Source organism: Callorhinus ursinus, unplaced genomic scaffold (genome assembly GCF_003265705.2).
Source record: "Callorhinus ursinus isolate GAN/ISIS: 27379988/994484 unplaced genomic scaffold, GSC_fseal_2.0 scaffold26, whole genome shotgun sequence".
Classification (NCBI taxonomy): domain Eukaryota; kingdom Metazoa; phylum Chordata; class Mammalia; order Carnivora; family Otariidae; genus Callorhinus; species Callorhinus ursinus.
The window spans coordinates 7,651,427-7,663,596 of record NW_027397088.1 but is presented as its reverse complement, the minus strand read 5'-3'; the positions used below and the strand labels follow the sequence as shown (position 1 = coordinate 7,663,596).

At 44.2% G+C, this 12,170-nt stretch overlaps 1 long non-coding RNA gene across 1 annotated transcript; it reads right to left on the bottom strand.

Moving 5' to 3' along the window:
* LOC141370123 (uncharacterized) lies at window positions 1–11,525 on the bottom strand. The gene is made up of 3 exons (XR_012373883.1): window positions 11,348–11,525; window positions 1,098–1,179; window positions 1–265 (listed from the first exon to the last, which is right to left on the bottom strand). It is a non-coding gene; the product is annotated as an uncharacterized lncRNA (long non-coding RNA).
* Window positions 11,526–12,170: the final 645 nt, after the last annotated feature.

Genomic DNA, 12,170 nt, shown 5'->3' with positions numbered 1-12,170 from the left:
TGAAAGAATGAAATTTAATTTGACAAAATCAAAGAGAGAAAGATAACCAGGGGAAAAACTGAGACCATTTTCAAGAGTTTTGGATGTAGAAGTTAGTACAACTTCGTATAAACAAAACACCCAACGACTTCATTGGACCCATAGACGGCTGTGGGGTGGTAGAAAATGTTGCTGAGTTTGTCCTTGGAAAACTCGGGCCGAGTGACAGATTTGCCACTTCGCACCGTGTGATCTTCTGTCCTTTGACCTCTTTAAGTCTTCGTTTCTGCAGAAATAAAAATGGGGATTTCTAGTATCTATCGAACCTGCTGAGCCTCAGCTAGGAGAACAGTGAGCAGTATTTGAAGCCAAAGGGCATTTAAACAGGGAGTCAGGGGCTCCAAAACCATAGGCCAGATTGGGAGAATGGAAGCTGGGAGATGGCCACCAGCTTCCAGCCGAGTCAGGGGGCTGTTGTTTCCACCCGGAGGCCAGGGAACCGGCTAGAGCTGCCCTGCCAGGCCCTGCAACATCCTCTGGCCCCAGCGAAAGCTCGCGCTTTCAAATGGATAAAATACACAAGGTAACGTGTGAGCGTGCGCACGACTGAGTGTGTGTGTGTGTGTGTGTGTGTGTGTGCCTGACCCACTGGGTTATGATGTATAAAGGTCAAAAAGGTTTGAAAGCCACAGAATAAAGAATCAGTGACATGAAATGATTTGTGGGTTTTGTAAATTGTAAAGCACAAAGCAAGTATGAATTAATGACCCATTCGCCTTTCCTGAGGCCCACGTTCCCTTTTGATTCAACCTGGGTTCCTCCTCTCTGTAATGTTCAGATACTACCTGACTACCCTGGCAAGTGCATTCAGGACTCCTCCCCACTCGTGGAAGCCCATGGAATAAAACCACCAATGGGGCCAAAAAGTGGAGATTAATATGTTAAAAAAGAAAAGAAAAGAAAACCTGGCCTTGGTGTTTGATTTCCTAAAGGCCCAGATAACTTTCCTGATTAAAGACATGTTTAGTCAGCAAAAACGGCAGTGGGTGTTTAGCTGGGAAGAAGAGAAGCCGCATGGCATGCGAAATAGCTTTTAAAATGTACCCTGAACACCTTACGCATCATCACAGAGCTTATTTACGGATTGGACGATATCCCGGTTCAGACAGCAGCTTCCTCGGATACCCTCATTACCAACATCTGGAAATGGAAATAATACTCCAGAGTCAGGTTCATACCTCAGCGAAAGCAGCCTTTGAAATTTTATTAACTGAAAAATCATTGTCGGCTCTTTCCTCATAGACCACATTATTTCAAGCAGTCTCATATCTTTGGGACTGGGTTGGATTTCGTTTTGCTCAAGGGTAAATGAAATTTTAAACTGGGTACAAACTTAATCATTTTATTTTTTTTTTTTTTCTGGTTTAGAAATTCCTCCTTATCTCTCCTTCCCTGAACTCCCTCCTTTTTTAATTGCTTGTAAGAGGCAGCCCATGATAGGGTAACTGGTTTTTCCTGGAATAGCAAATACATAATAAAAAGAGCACCATTTACTCCTAACAATTTATTGGTTGTTCTCTGAGCCCCCTGGGAGGTGGGTGAATGTTGTTACTCTTCTCTTTATAGCAAAGGATGTATGACAAGGTGATAGGATCCAGGTCAGTGCCAAGTAGGAATTCAAAACCCAGACATGTTTGCCCTATGGAGAACAGTATTTTCTGCCTCCCCACCAGCTCAGGTGAACGGAGAGCGGCTTTCAGCCCAGGGCTACGCTTATCTAAGTGTACCTGGGCGGTTTTCTCTGCTGTTTGTCCCTAGGTGGCAGGGAGGCCAGGAAATGAGACAGGGGCTCTCTGCCACCCAGGAGGGCTGAAGAATCAGGGAGGGGGACGTGGATTGAGGGACTGTGGATGGTGGGCTGGGGATTATTTGGGGAGGGCCTGAGACCGTGTAAAAATAACGGGGAACAGTGAGAAAAAGGAGTTCAGGAAGCGTGAAGAGTCATTAAAGAAGTCCGAAAACGTCTCCTGAATATTTGTGTGGGATTAGAATATAAATAAGCAAAGAGAAATTCTGATCAAAGTAGATTTGATCAGAATATCCTCTGCCCTGAGTAGTTGTAGGGATTGTCGAGAGTGGATTTAAAGCTTTGAGGGACTAGAGGAAAATGATGTTAAATTCAGAGTGCCACAAGGAGCCGTCTTTTGAAGTGAGAGTAGAAGAAGATCAAGGAATAAAGTTCCCATTTGCTGATAACATTTCAGAGACTCTGCTAGATGCTTAGCCTTTCCTCCCTCCTCCCTCCCTGCTCTCCTTTTCTCCTTCCCTCCCTTCTCTCTGTCCCTCCCTCCCCTCCTTCCTTTTTTTTTTCCTTAAGATTTATTTATTTTTTGGGGGGGAGAGAGACAGAGAGAGAGTGTGGTGGGGAGGGGCAGAGGGAGAGGGAGAGAGAGAGAATCTCATGCAGATTCTCCGCTGAGCACGGAGCCCTGAGATCAGGACCTGAGCTGAAATCAAGAGTTGGCCGCTTAACGGACTGAGACACCCAGGTGCCCCTCCCCTCCTTCCTCTCTTTAAAAGATAATGTCTCCCAACAGTCTTATGGTTGTTCCTACTTTAAAGATGAAATTTTAAGGTTCCAAGAAATTAAGTAGCTTGCCCAAGTTTATACAACTAAATGAAAAAGGAAGATTCAAATTGAGCTTCCCCTAACTCCCAAACCCACATTCTTTCCAAAACACTGTTCCACTCCCTCTCTTCCAGAAAATGGAATGGAAAATGTCTGTGGAAACCCAATCACTGTTCCAAGCTATATTACACAGTGAGACTGTGTGTATGTTATCTTCGTGTGTGCGGTCTGTGCCCAAAATTTCCATGAAACACGCTCTCTCCGTGGCTGGCTGTGTGTTCCGAGGAGAGGACTTTGTGGGGTTGCAGCCCTACAGAAGCAAGGAGGAAAGGGTGTGATCTGAAGGGCACCATCCTCAGAATAGAAATTCTTTGGCCGCTGAGAGTTATCACCGCAAACGCCAGGCGGTCCTGTGGTTCAGTGGTGGTGTCTTAGTTTCTTTTGGGTTTCCTGTAGGTGGATGCTATATGATTTAGGCTGGGGCTCACCGGGGCCAGACTATATGACTTGCAGAGCCCAGTGTCAAATGAAAAGGTGGGGCCCCTTGTGAAAAATTTATTAAGGATTTCAAGACGGTGAAGGCAGAGTACTCCATACGTGCAGAGAGTTCTGAGTGTGTGGTTGCACAGGACGCATGCCCGTGAAGCTGACCGTGCAACTCACCCATGTAACGTGGTCTAACAAGATAGTCACCGAAGGCCTGCATCCTTCATGTGTTATGCCAAGGTTACTCACACAAACACATCTGGGGGGTTGGAAGGGAGATTCTGTGAAAAAGCAAGTCGACAACAGTGGCTATCATCGACTCACTTACTGGTTCTTTCATTCATAAGGTCATTCATTTGAAAGGCATTCATGGACCCCTTACTGTATTCCAGCCAGCATGCTCTGTGGGGGGGATGCGAACGCTTCACCTGAAGCACGGCATGTGTATAAAATACATCATGTCTTTGGTTTACGTGTGCGTTTATGTCATGTGTGAAATGGACTGAATGGGTTTTGTACAGTAGAGACTATTGTGAGGCTTACCCTTCTGCTCAGCAAGTGCCCCCTCCATGTTGCTGTCCACAGTGGTTCTAAGCTGCACATCATGCTTCATAGAATTCTCCACCATGTCTTAAAACCCATTTTCCTGGAGATGGTCACCTTTGTCGGTCTCCATTTCCCCAGGACACAAGCCAATGGTGAGGAACAGCCTCCCGTAGCTCCCGTGCTGACCTGGGTGAGAATTGTCTTAAGACCCAAGTCTTGCCTGGTGGTAAGAATCACTTTGTATGGGGATGGGGGGTGGGGGAGCATCACTTATTCAGACGCAGATTCTTGGGCTCTTCTGGAGAGTCTCACTCAGTAGGCCTGAAGGGGCCGTGGAATCCTCAGGTTTAACAAGTGCCCCAGGTGATTCTTACTGTCAGCTACAGGTGGGGGAAGCCGAGCAACACTATATGTCCCGAATGGGATCCCTGGGCCAAGGCACACATGTTCTCCATTTCACTCTTCTCCTGAAAGACTGGTCCATTTGGCCTTCCCCATCTACTGACTCTTGGTTTCGTCTCTGATCAGTTCTCATTTATGACTACTTGCTCTTTACTAAATTTTCCTTTATCTATTTGATTGAAAGCATGACGCTTGTTTCTAAGTTCTGCTTGCCCGGGTCATTACTGTGAATTCAGCTAGCACAGACTGTTCTGTGTTTTCTTTGATCTCAGATACGCTCTCAGGTTGTTACTCCCTTTGAGTTTGAGCTCTTGTGGAATATCGAGTGCCCTGTCTGGAAATGGGAACCTCCAGGGAAGGTCTTTAGCTCAGATCCTAGATTGTGCCATTCCTGGATCCTAGAGAAAGCGAGAGAAAATGTGTGTGTGTGTGTGTGTGTGTGTGTGTGTGTGTGTGTGTGTGTCTAACTTGAGGGAGCGGCGGTGGGTGCGGGGGAACCAGGGGAAAAGCTTGAGAGAGTTAGCCCGAGTTAATTTAGGTGTATCCTTCTTATACTCCTGCCTGGGAGGTCTTTTTCGGATGTGACCATCTAATGCTTGAGACGTGTTAGGGTGGTGGGGAGGGGAGGCATTTTTGATGCAATTTTGGAACCACTCTAGGGTTCCAGCAGTGTCCTGATGTGTCTGTTTTCTGTGGCCAGGCCTGGAGTAGCTGAATTTTGGTCCCCTGGAGCAGTGGCAGCCTGGGCAGTGACACACCTGGGGCCCGTGAGGGCTAGAAGGCAGCACAGATGGAAGACTTTGCATTCTACATCCTTGTGCCTAGCCCCCATTTGCCTGTCACACTGTGTACCCATCTCTCCTTCTTTCCCATAGGGCCGGGTGTGGGGGTGTATATCAGTTTCTCTGGTCTTTCAAGCTTCCTGGGGCATCTCCAGGGCCGAGCTCTTGGAAGGCGGCAGCCTTAGTACTGAGCCCCATTTTCAGCTTCAGTTTGTTTTCTGGGCTGGTGCTACACTGTTCAGTGTGCTTAGGGAGAGGGTCTTACTGGCCTGGCCTAGGCCATGTGGCCACACGTTGGCCATCTTGACTGATTGATGGGTAGAGCAAGATGAATGAAATTGCTGGGGGAGGGGAAAGTAGGTAATGCCAAGATGTTCCCATAATCTTGACATTTGCGTTTTATGGGGGAGGTTAGAGGTTCATGCAGCTAATTAGGAGAGCCTCAAACCAATGATTTCCCTCACATGGCCACCCACCGCGCTTGCACTACTGTCTCACAGAGGGCAAATCTTGTTTTGAGATAGTATGAGCACTCGGTATAGTTGATGCTTAACATCAATCCAAAGCCAATAGCCCACCAACCCCCTATCACCCTTGTTTGGTGGGTCATCCTTGCTCTGACCTTCCTCAAGTTTAGGAGAAGCTGATATTCAAAGGCACTGGCCCGTCCACCCAAACTGCCACTTTGAGTGGCAGTTAAACTGAGTGAGCTCAGTTTACATTGAGTTGACTTCATTTAGTTGTATGTATTTACTCAGAGTTGACTCTGACAATGTACAATGATTTGGGAAGACCTCGCTTTTAAAGTTTCTGATTCCGAAATACCAAGTGTTCTAAGCATGGTATCTACCAAAGGTGAAGCTGAAGAAAACTCCCAGGAAGTATGGCAATTGCTAGCATATAGAAATCAGGGGTTAAGGCCATAGGCCTTGGGGTCAGTCATTCTGGGTGTTCAAGTTAAGGCTCCATCAGTGTATTATCTGTGTTACCCTGGGCAAATTACTTAGTCCCACTGTGCTAAATAAATTTTATATTGGATTACATATTTAGAGCCCTTAATCATTACACACATGTAGACTATTTAATCATTACTATATTGGTCATCTTTAATGTATGAGGTATGCAACTATAAATAAATGTTTTTTTCTGTTATCATCTTCAGAATATCAACACTATTGGTTTTCTTACTGCTCAAGAAAAGTTATACAGTCCTGATGTAACTTTTCCAGGAAAAGAAAAAGAGCTTTGAGCCTTGAGCTTTCATGGGACTATGTGATTTCTCCCTTTGCACCCCTTAAAAATGGCAGCTCTAACTAAACCACTCTTGTTCCAGTGGAAACTCTACACAGAATGCAAAAATGTAAAATGGACAAAAGCAATGCAGTGAAGACACCCAGGCAGGTTAAATTGGCATCGATCGTCAGAAACCTATTTGTTTTTGTGGAGTTATTAATATACTTCCATGGATAACCAGAGGTGTGTGTGTGTGTGTGTGTGTGTGTGTGTGTGTGTGTGTGTGTGTTTTTAAGTTTTTATTTAAGTAATCTCTATACCCAACGTGGGGCCTGAACTCACGACCCTGAGATCAAGAGTTGCATGTTCTTCCAACTGAGCCAGCCAGGCGCCTTGGATAACCAGAATTTTGGGACACAATTTGAAAACCTTTATAGCATAAGGCAGTCAATTAAAAAAAAAAAAGGCTGTAGTCACTATTAGATACACACATACACACACACGCATATATACACTTATACATACACACACACACATGAACCTGGCAAAGCACAATGGAGCATGCTAATATTTTGTCCTATTGAGTTGCTGTAGTTTGATAGAGTTAGCCAAGAGAAGACTTTTCCCCCTTCTGTTTAATAATGTCCAGCAGTTGTTTGAAGGCCTTTTCAATCCCTTTCCTGTTTTGAAAGCACCTCGTGTTCCCATGTGATGTAGCCCTGGGATATCCTTCATTTTCATCATTCTGGATAACAAAGACAAATGTGTTAGGCAAAAGCCAAGGGGTTGTTGTTGAGGAAGGTGGAGTTGGGCCCTCATGACGTTTCTGCCTTGCTCAAGAAAAGCCTAGCCAGAGCCGTGAGGGCCCAGTTTTTGGATCTCAACCGCCTCATTATGCTCCAGTGACTTCTAGCTTTCAGTGTCCACATCCCTGCCTGAGGCTTTTTCTGGCACGGGAGAAGGTCACTCTGCCCTCATACTCAAGGCAAGTTGGAAGTGCCATAAATTAATACCACTTAGGAACGGCCCTCAACCAAGGACTCCTGAGAATTGACATGAACCTTAGCTCCCTTGACTCTCAGGTGCAATGATTTTGTTGTAGTTCATGCTGTTTCCAGCATTCCCTTCCAGAGTCATCCATGGCAGCAACTGCCTTATGAGGCATATTTATGGCGTCCCCCCTCTCCCTGCATCACTTCCCTGTCCCCCAGTTGGTGTGGCTTTCACTTGCCAAGTAACCTACTTACTCTGTAATCCTTGTCTTAGGGACAGCTTCTGCTAGGGGTGGGGGTGGGGTGGGGAATCCAAACAAGACGCCATTTTTAGCTTCACTTCCCTCTTTATACCTTCCTCCACTCATCACTCTCTCAAACTCTAAGCTTGGGCTCTTGCTAGTCCTGTGTGTACAATATGAGCCTGTCCTCCCGCCTACAGTTGATTGGACCCAGGAGGGAGAACAGCTGAGCCAATCAGAGTCCCTTCCCTAGGAGTTTGGGGATTGGTAGGGATGGGTGGGGGTCAAGTTGGGGTGGCAGGGGAGAGAGAGACAGAGACAGAGAGAAAGAGACAGACTGATTGAGTGAACCTTCGCCTAGATGGGGACTGAAGCATGCACACTTGGGAGCCATGAACACATTCTGCATATATCCATTCTGGGGAGCTGAGACAGCTCTACTAGTCTGCAGAGAGAAAAATGAAGCAGGTGTGCAAGGGAAAGCATAGGTGAAGGACACAAAAAATCCTGCTGTGGTTTTGGCAACCTTCCCATTTCTGGTTTCAATCTCTTCAGAGGCATGCCTCCATTTCTGCTTTGACAAGATACCTATTTTAATTCTTTTTTTTTTTTTAGGAATAATGCTCAGTTTTTGTTTAAGCTGGGATGAGTTGGCTTCTTTTGCTGGAAGCCAGAACATCAATGAATGCACATTTTATATCATAAGTCATTCCTATTAAAAAGAGTGTTTTTATGGTTGTTGCCATCTCAGCCCTGGAATTAAGATATTTTATTGTATATTTGCTTATCCCCTTCCCTAGGAGACATGCTAGCAAAAGAAAGAGGCAATTTCCTTTCCCCCCATAGGGAAGACCCAGGGGCCTCCTTTTGTGGAGTTCTTGTGTCTCAGCTCTCCCGGTTACCTAAAGACAATCCCCTCTCCCATCCTGAGGTTTTGTAAGAAGCTGGAATTCCTGAAGAGGTGTAGGCTGTGTGTATGGGGGCCATGTGGGCACGGAGGGTTAGGAGCGGTAGATACAAGCCAGGGAAGATGATCCCAGGACCGCAGGGCATGCCGGATGGGAGAACAGTCCCTAGCAGTGGCAATGAGGAGCAAAGAAGAAATAGTGACCATTCAGGACTGAAGAAAAGTTCTCCATTTCCCTGAAGCAAGTGAACCCTGGGATTGTGAGATGCTCCAGGCTGGTGGGGCAGGAATATTGCCTCCTACTGGACATTCTAACCACCCTTGGCAAAGTGGGGTGTCTTAATCGGTTTGGACTGCCCTAACAAAAATGACCATAAATTGGTGGCTCAAACAAAAGACATATATTTCGCACAGTTCTCGAGGCTGGAAGATCAAGGCCCTGGCAGATCCAGTGTCTAGTGATCAGCTTCTTCCTGGCTTGTAGACAGACAGCTACCTTTTTGGTGTATCCTTACATGGGCGGGGGCGGGCTGGTGGTGGGGAAGGCTGGTACAAGGCAGGGACAGAGTGGGGGGTGAGAGAGACAGAGAGAGAGAGAGCATCCTCAAAGAGACCTCTCCTCTTTTTTCTTATAAGGACATTAATTCCATGATGAGGGCTCCACTCTCATGACCTAATTACCTCCTAAAGATCCCTCCTTCAAATACTATCCCATTGGGGATTTAGGGTTTCAACATGAGTTTTCAAGGTGGGGCACATTCAGTCCATAGCATGGGGGCTGGAACTGGATTTAACTTAATTTGAGTAAGACATTTCTTATAATACTGCAGACGTGGTGGAAGATTTCATATCTGTTAATTTATATATTTGGCTAATTGTTATGATAAAAAATAACCATTCTTTATAAAGGTATTTTGCCTTACAATAACATTTCGGAGGCGACTGTTTCTTGCTGGTGCTTTAAGGGGATGCCTTAATCTACTATAAAGTTTAGACAGGAGTCTGTGAGGGGCGCCTGGGTGGCTCAGTTGTTGACCACCCTACACAGGTGGTCTCCGAAAGAGGTACAGAGTCCCCAGAGTTTGTCATGGGTGAAAAATGCTAGAACTTCTATTTATATTTATTTTAAAATGAAACTATGAAATCCATTAAGGTTGATTAATACAAAATATATGGATTAACATTGACAGTCTCATGTGGCCTGTCAGATGGTCCTTGCTGCACACAGTACCTGAGACACCTGTAAGGGAAGAGGGAATTTGATGATTTGAGAGGTTGACAGTGATATTTTCACAGAGGTTTGCTGCCATCGACTTATTACATGTAGTTCACGCGCTATTAGGGTGTCATCGATGCAGAAGTTGACTTCTAAAAAGGACGATATTACAGTACTTTTAATGGAATGAGAAGTGCATATGAAATATTTATCCCAAATAGAGGCTTACTCAAGGCAACGAGTTGTCAAACCTACTCGTGAGTGTTCCAAAATTTCTGACCTTTTCTATCTGGTAAGTGGCTATTAGTTATAAATTATTAGAAAATAATTATGAGAGGGGTGCCTGGGTGGTGTAATCAGTTAAGTCTCTGACTCTTGGTTTTGGCTAATGTCGTGATCTCAGAGTCCTGAGATCGAGTCCCTTGTCGGGCTCTGCGCTCAGCAGGGAGTCTGCTTCTCCCTCTCCCTCTGCCTCTCTCCCCCGCTCTCTCTCTCTCTCTCCAATAAATAAATAAATCTTAGAAAATAATCTTGAGAAATTAAGAACATCCTAATATGTACCTCCGAAGTAAAATGGACATTTTAACAGTGAATGAAAGAATAATTAATTTTCAAAAGAAAATCATGTTGTGGAGAGAACATATTAAAAACAGATTTTTGGGAATATTTCCAGTGCTTGCAATTTTCTCTTTTCTTTCTCTCTCTCTCCCTCCCTCCTATCAGCTAAAAATGACAGGTGTTAAATATAAAACCTCATACTTGCATTCTTTGAAAATATGGAAAAAGACTTTTCTATCTTGCCCCTGTTTTTCAAATGAGAAATTTCAATGGGCTTTGAAGCCATTTGGTAAAAGTACAAAAGTACAACAACTTCTGATTAATTTCTAATAACAGCCAATCAACATTAGGGAAGACCAATCCTTTCCAGCCAAATTTCAATAAAAAAGCTTTGCCTAGGATAGATAGGATTTAAAAATGAGTACCAAGACCCCAATTTGAACCTACATACCTTGTAAGGCATAATTTTTGTGTATGACATTGAAATCATAAAATCATGAAAATCAAGTATCAAAATAAGACCTTCAGGGTGCCGGGGTGGCTCAGTCTGTTAAGCATCCAACTCTTGATCTCAGCTCAGGTCATGTTTTCAGTGTTATGAGAGCCAGCCCTGTCAAGCTCTGCACTCATCAGGGAGTCTGCTTGAGATTCTCTCTCTCCCTCTGCCCTTCGCCCTAAAATAAATAAATAAGTCTTAAAAAAAAGACCTTCAAATCAGTGTATCACAAAATGTTAAACCAAGATTTCAAAAATAATTAAGATTATTCAATCACATTGCTCTCATAAAGAATATATTAATTATAAAACTTTTTTATGGTAGATAAATATTCAAGAGGAGAAATTATTAAAATATTTTCTTTAAAATGTTGTTTTTTAAATGTCATAATATTTCCAACAAGTTAATATGGAGCCAAGTATATAAAATTCATCAATACAATAATATCAATATATTAGTGCTCTATAAAAAGTTTTGACAAAAAGTGTGGAGCTTACTGCTCAATAGTATTAATACAACCATGTTTATGATTGTTGTCTGCCATTTAGAAGACTAAATTTGTAAAGTGCTTATTCATACCATTTTTCTGGGATAAAAATTACTGCTATAATTAAATAGTTCTTGTTTTTTAATTCCTTTGCTAATTTATATATATATGTATTTATATATTATAAATATTTAAATATATTATGTATATAATATCTATGTGTACGTATATATATAGTGTGTGTGTGTGTGTAAATATATAGCCTTGTTTCTAACTGGCCACCTTTTTTTCCCTTCAATTTTTCAATCCTTTCCTGCTTTCTTTTAAATCCTTTTTTATAATCTGGATTGATCCGACTTTGCATTTGGCATGGTGTGCCCTCTCTGCCTCACCTCCACATCCCCACTTTCCCGTCTGGTCTTTCTGGTTTCAGACTCTCTCCTTTTGTCTTCTTCTCTCTTCTCCTTCCATTATTCCATGCCTCTCTGGAACCCAATCAGTACTCCAGGCAGTACGGCAATGACAGGGAAGTAAGTCGTAGGGGTTCACCAGCTTCTACTTCCATCGTTAGAACAGAAACACATGCTGAGGACAAATGAACTGGCCCTCAAGACTCCCTGGGATAACTTAAAGGCAGGACCGTGGGAGGCTGGGGGGGCGGGGGGCGGAGTGTCGGTGGAGGTGGGGGTGGGGACTCCACACATGGTACTTCAGGATCTTGCCCCCTTGAGTTCGGTGCTCTCTCTAATCCTCTACTGAGAGCTCGCGGATCACAATAGGTGGCATGAGAGAAAAACTAAAATCATTAGTTGTGTGTGGGAAGACTCATAGATGTTTTGAGGCCGGCAGAAAATGGGGGGCATTTGGATCTTCAGTAAGGGGCCTGAGCTTTGCATGTCTGAGAGGAGTTGTACTCCAAGTGAATTAAAATGGAAATAGAAAGGCACCTAGTTATACCACTGTTTGTTACAGGGCAGAAATCAGTGTAACTCAGGCTGGCCCTGGCTCTTCGCCAAAGGATTTTATTTCCTCAATCACCAAAACCGTTTTCCTTTGCAGGTTGCCCCATGGTCCCTGCCATCGGCACAGAATTGCAAAGAGTGAGGCTCCAAGGCCACAGCCCTCTGGCCACACCTGCTGGCGCAGACTTTGTCCCAGTTAGGGGCTTCCTGCACCTCCGCTGCAGATCATCCCTAATTGCCCCGGGCTATCCTT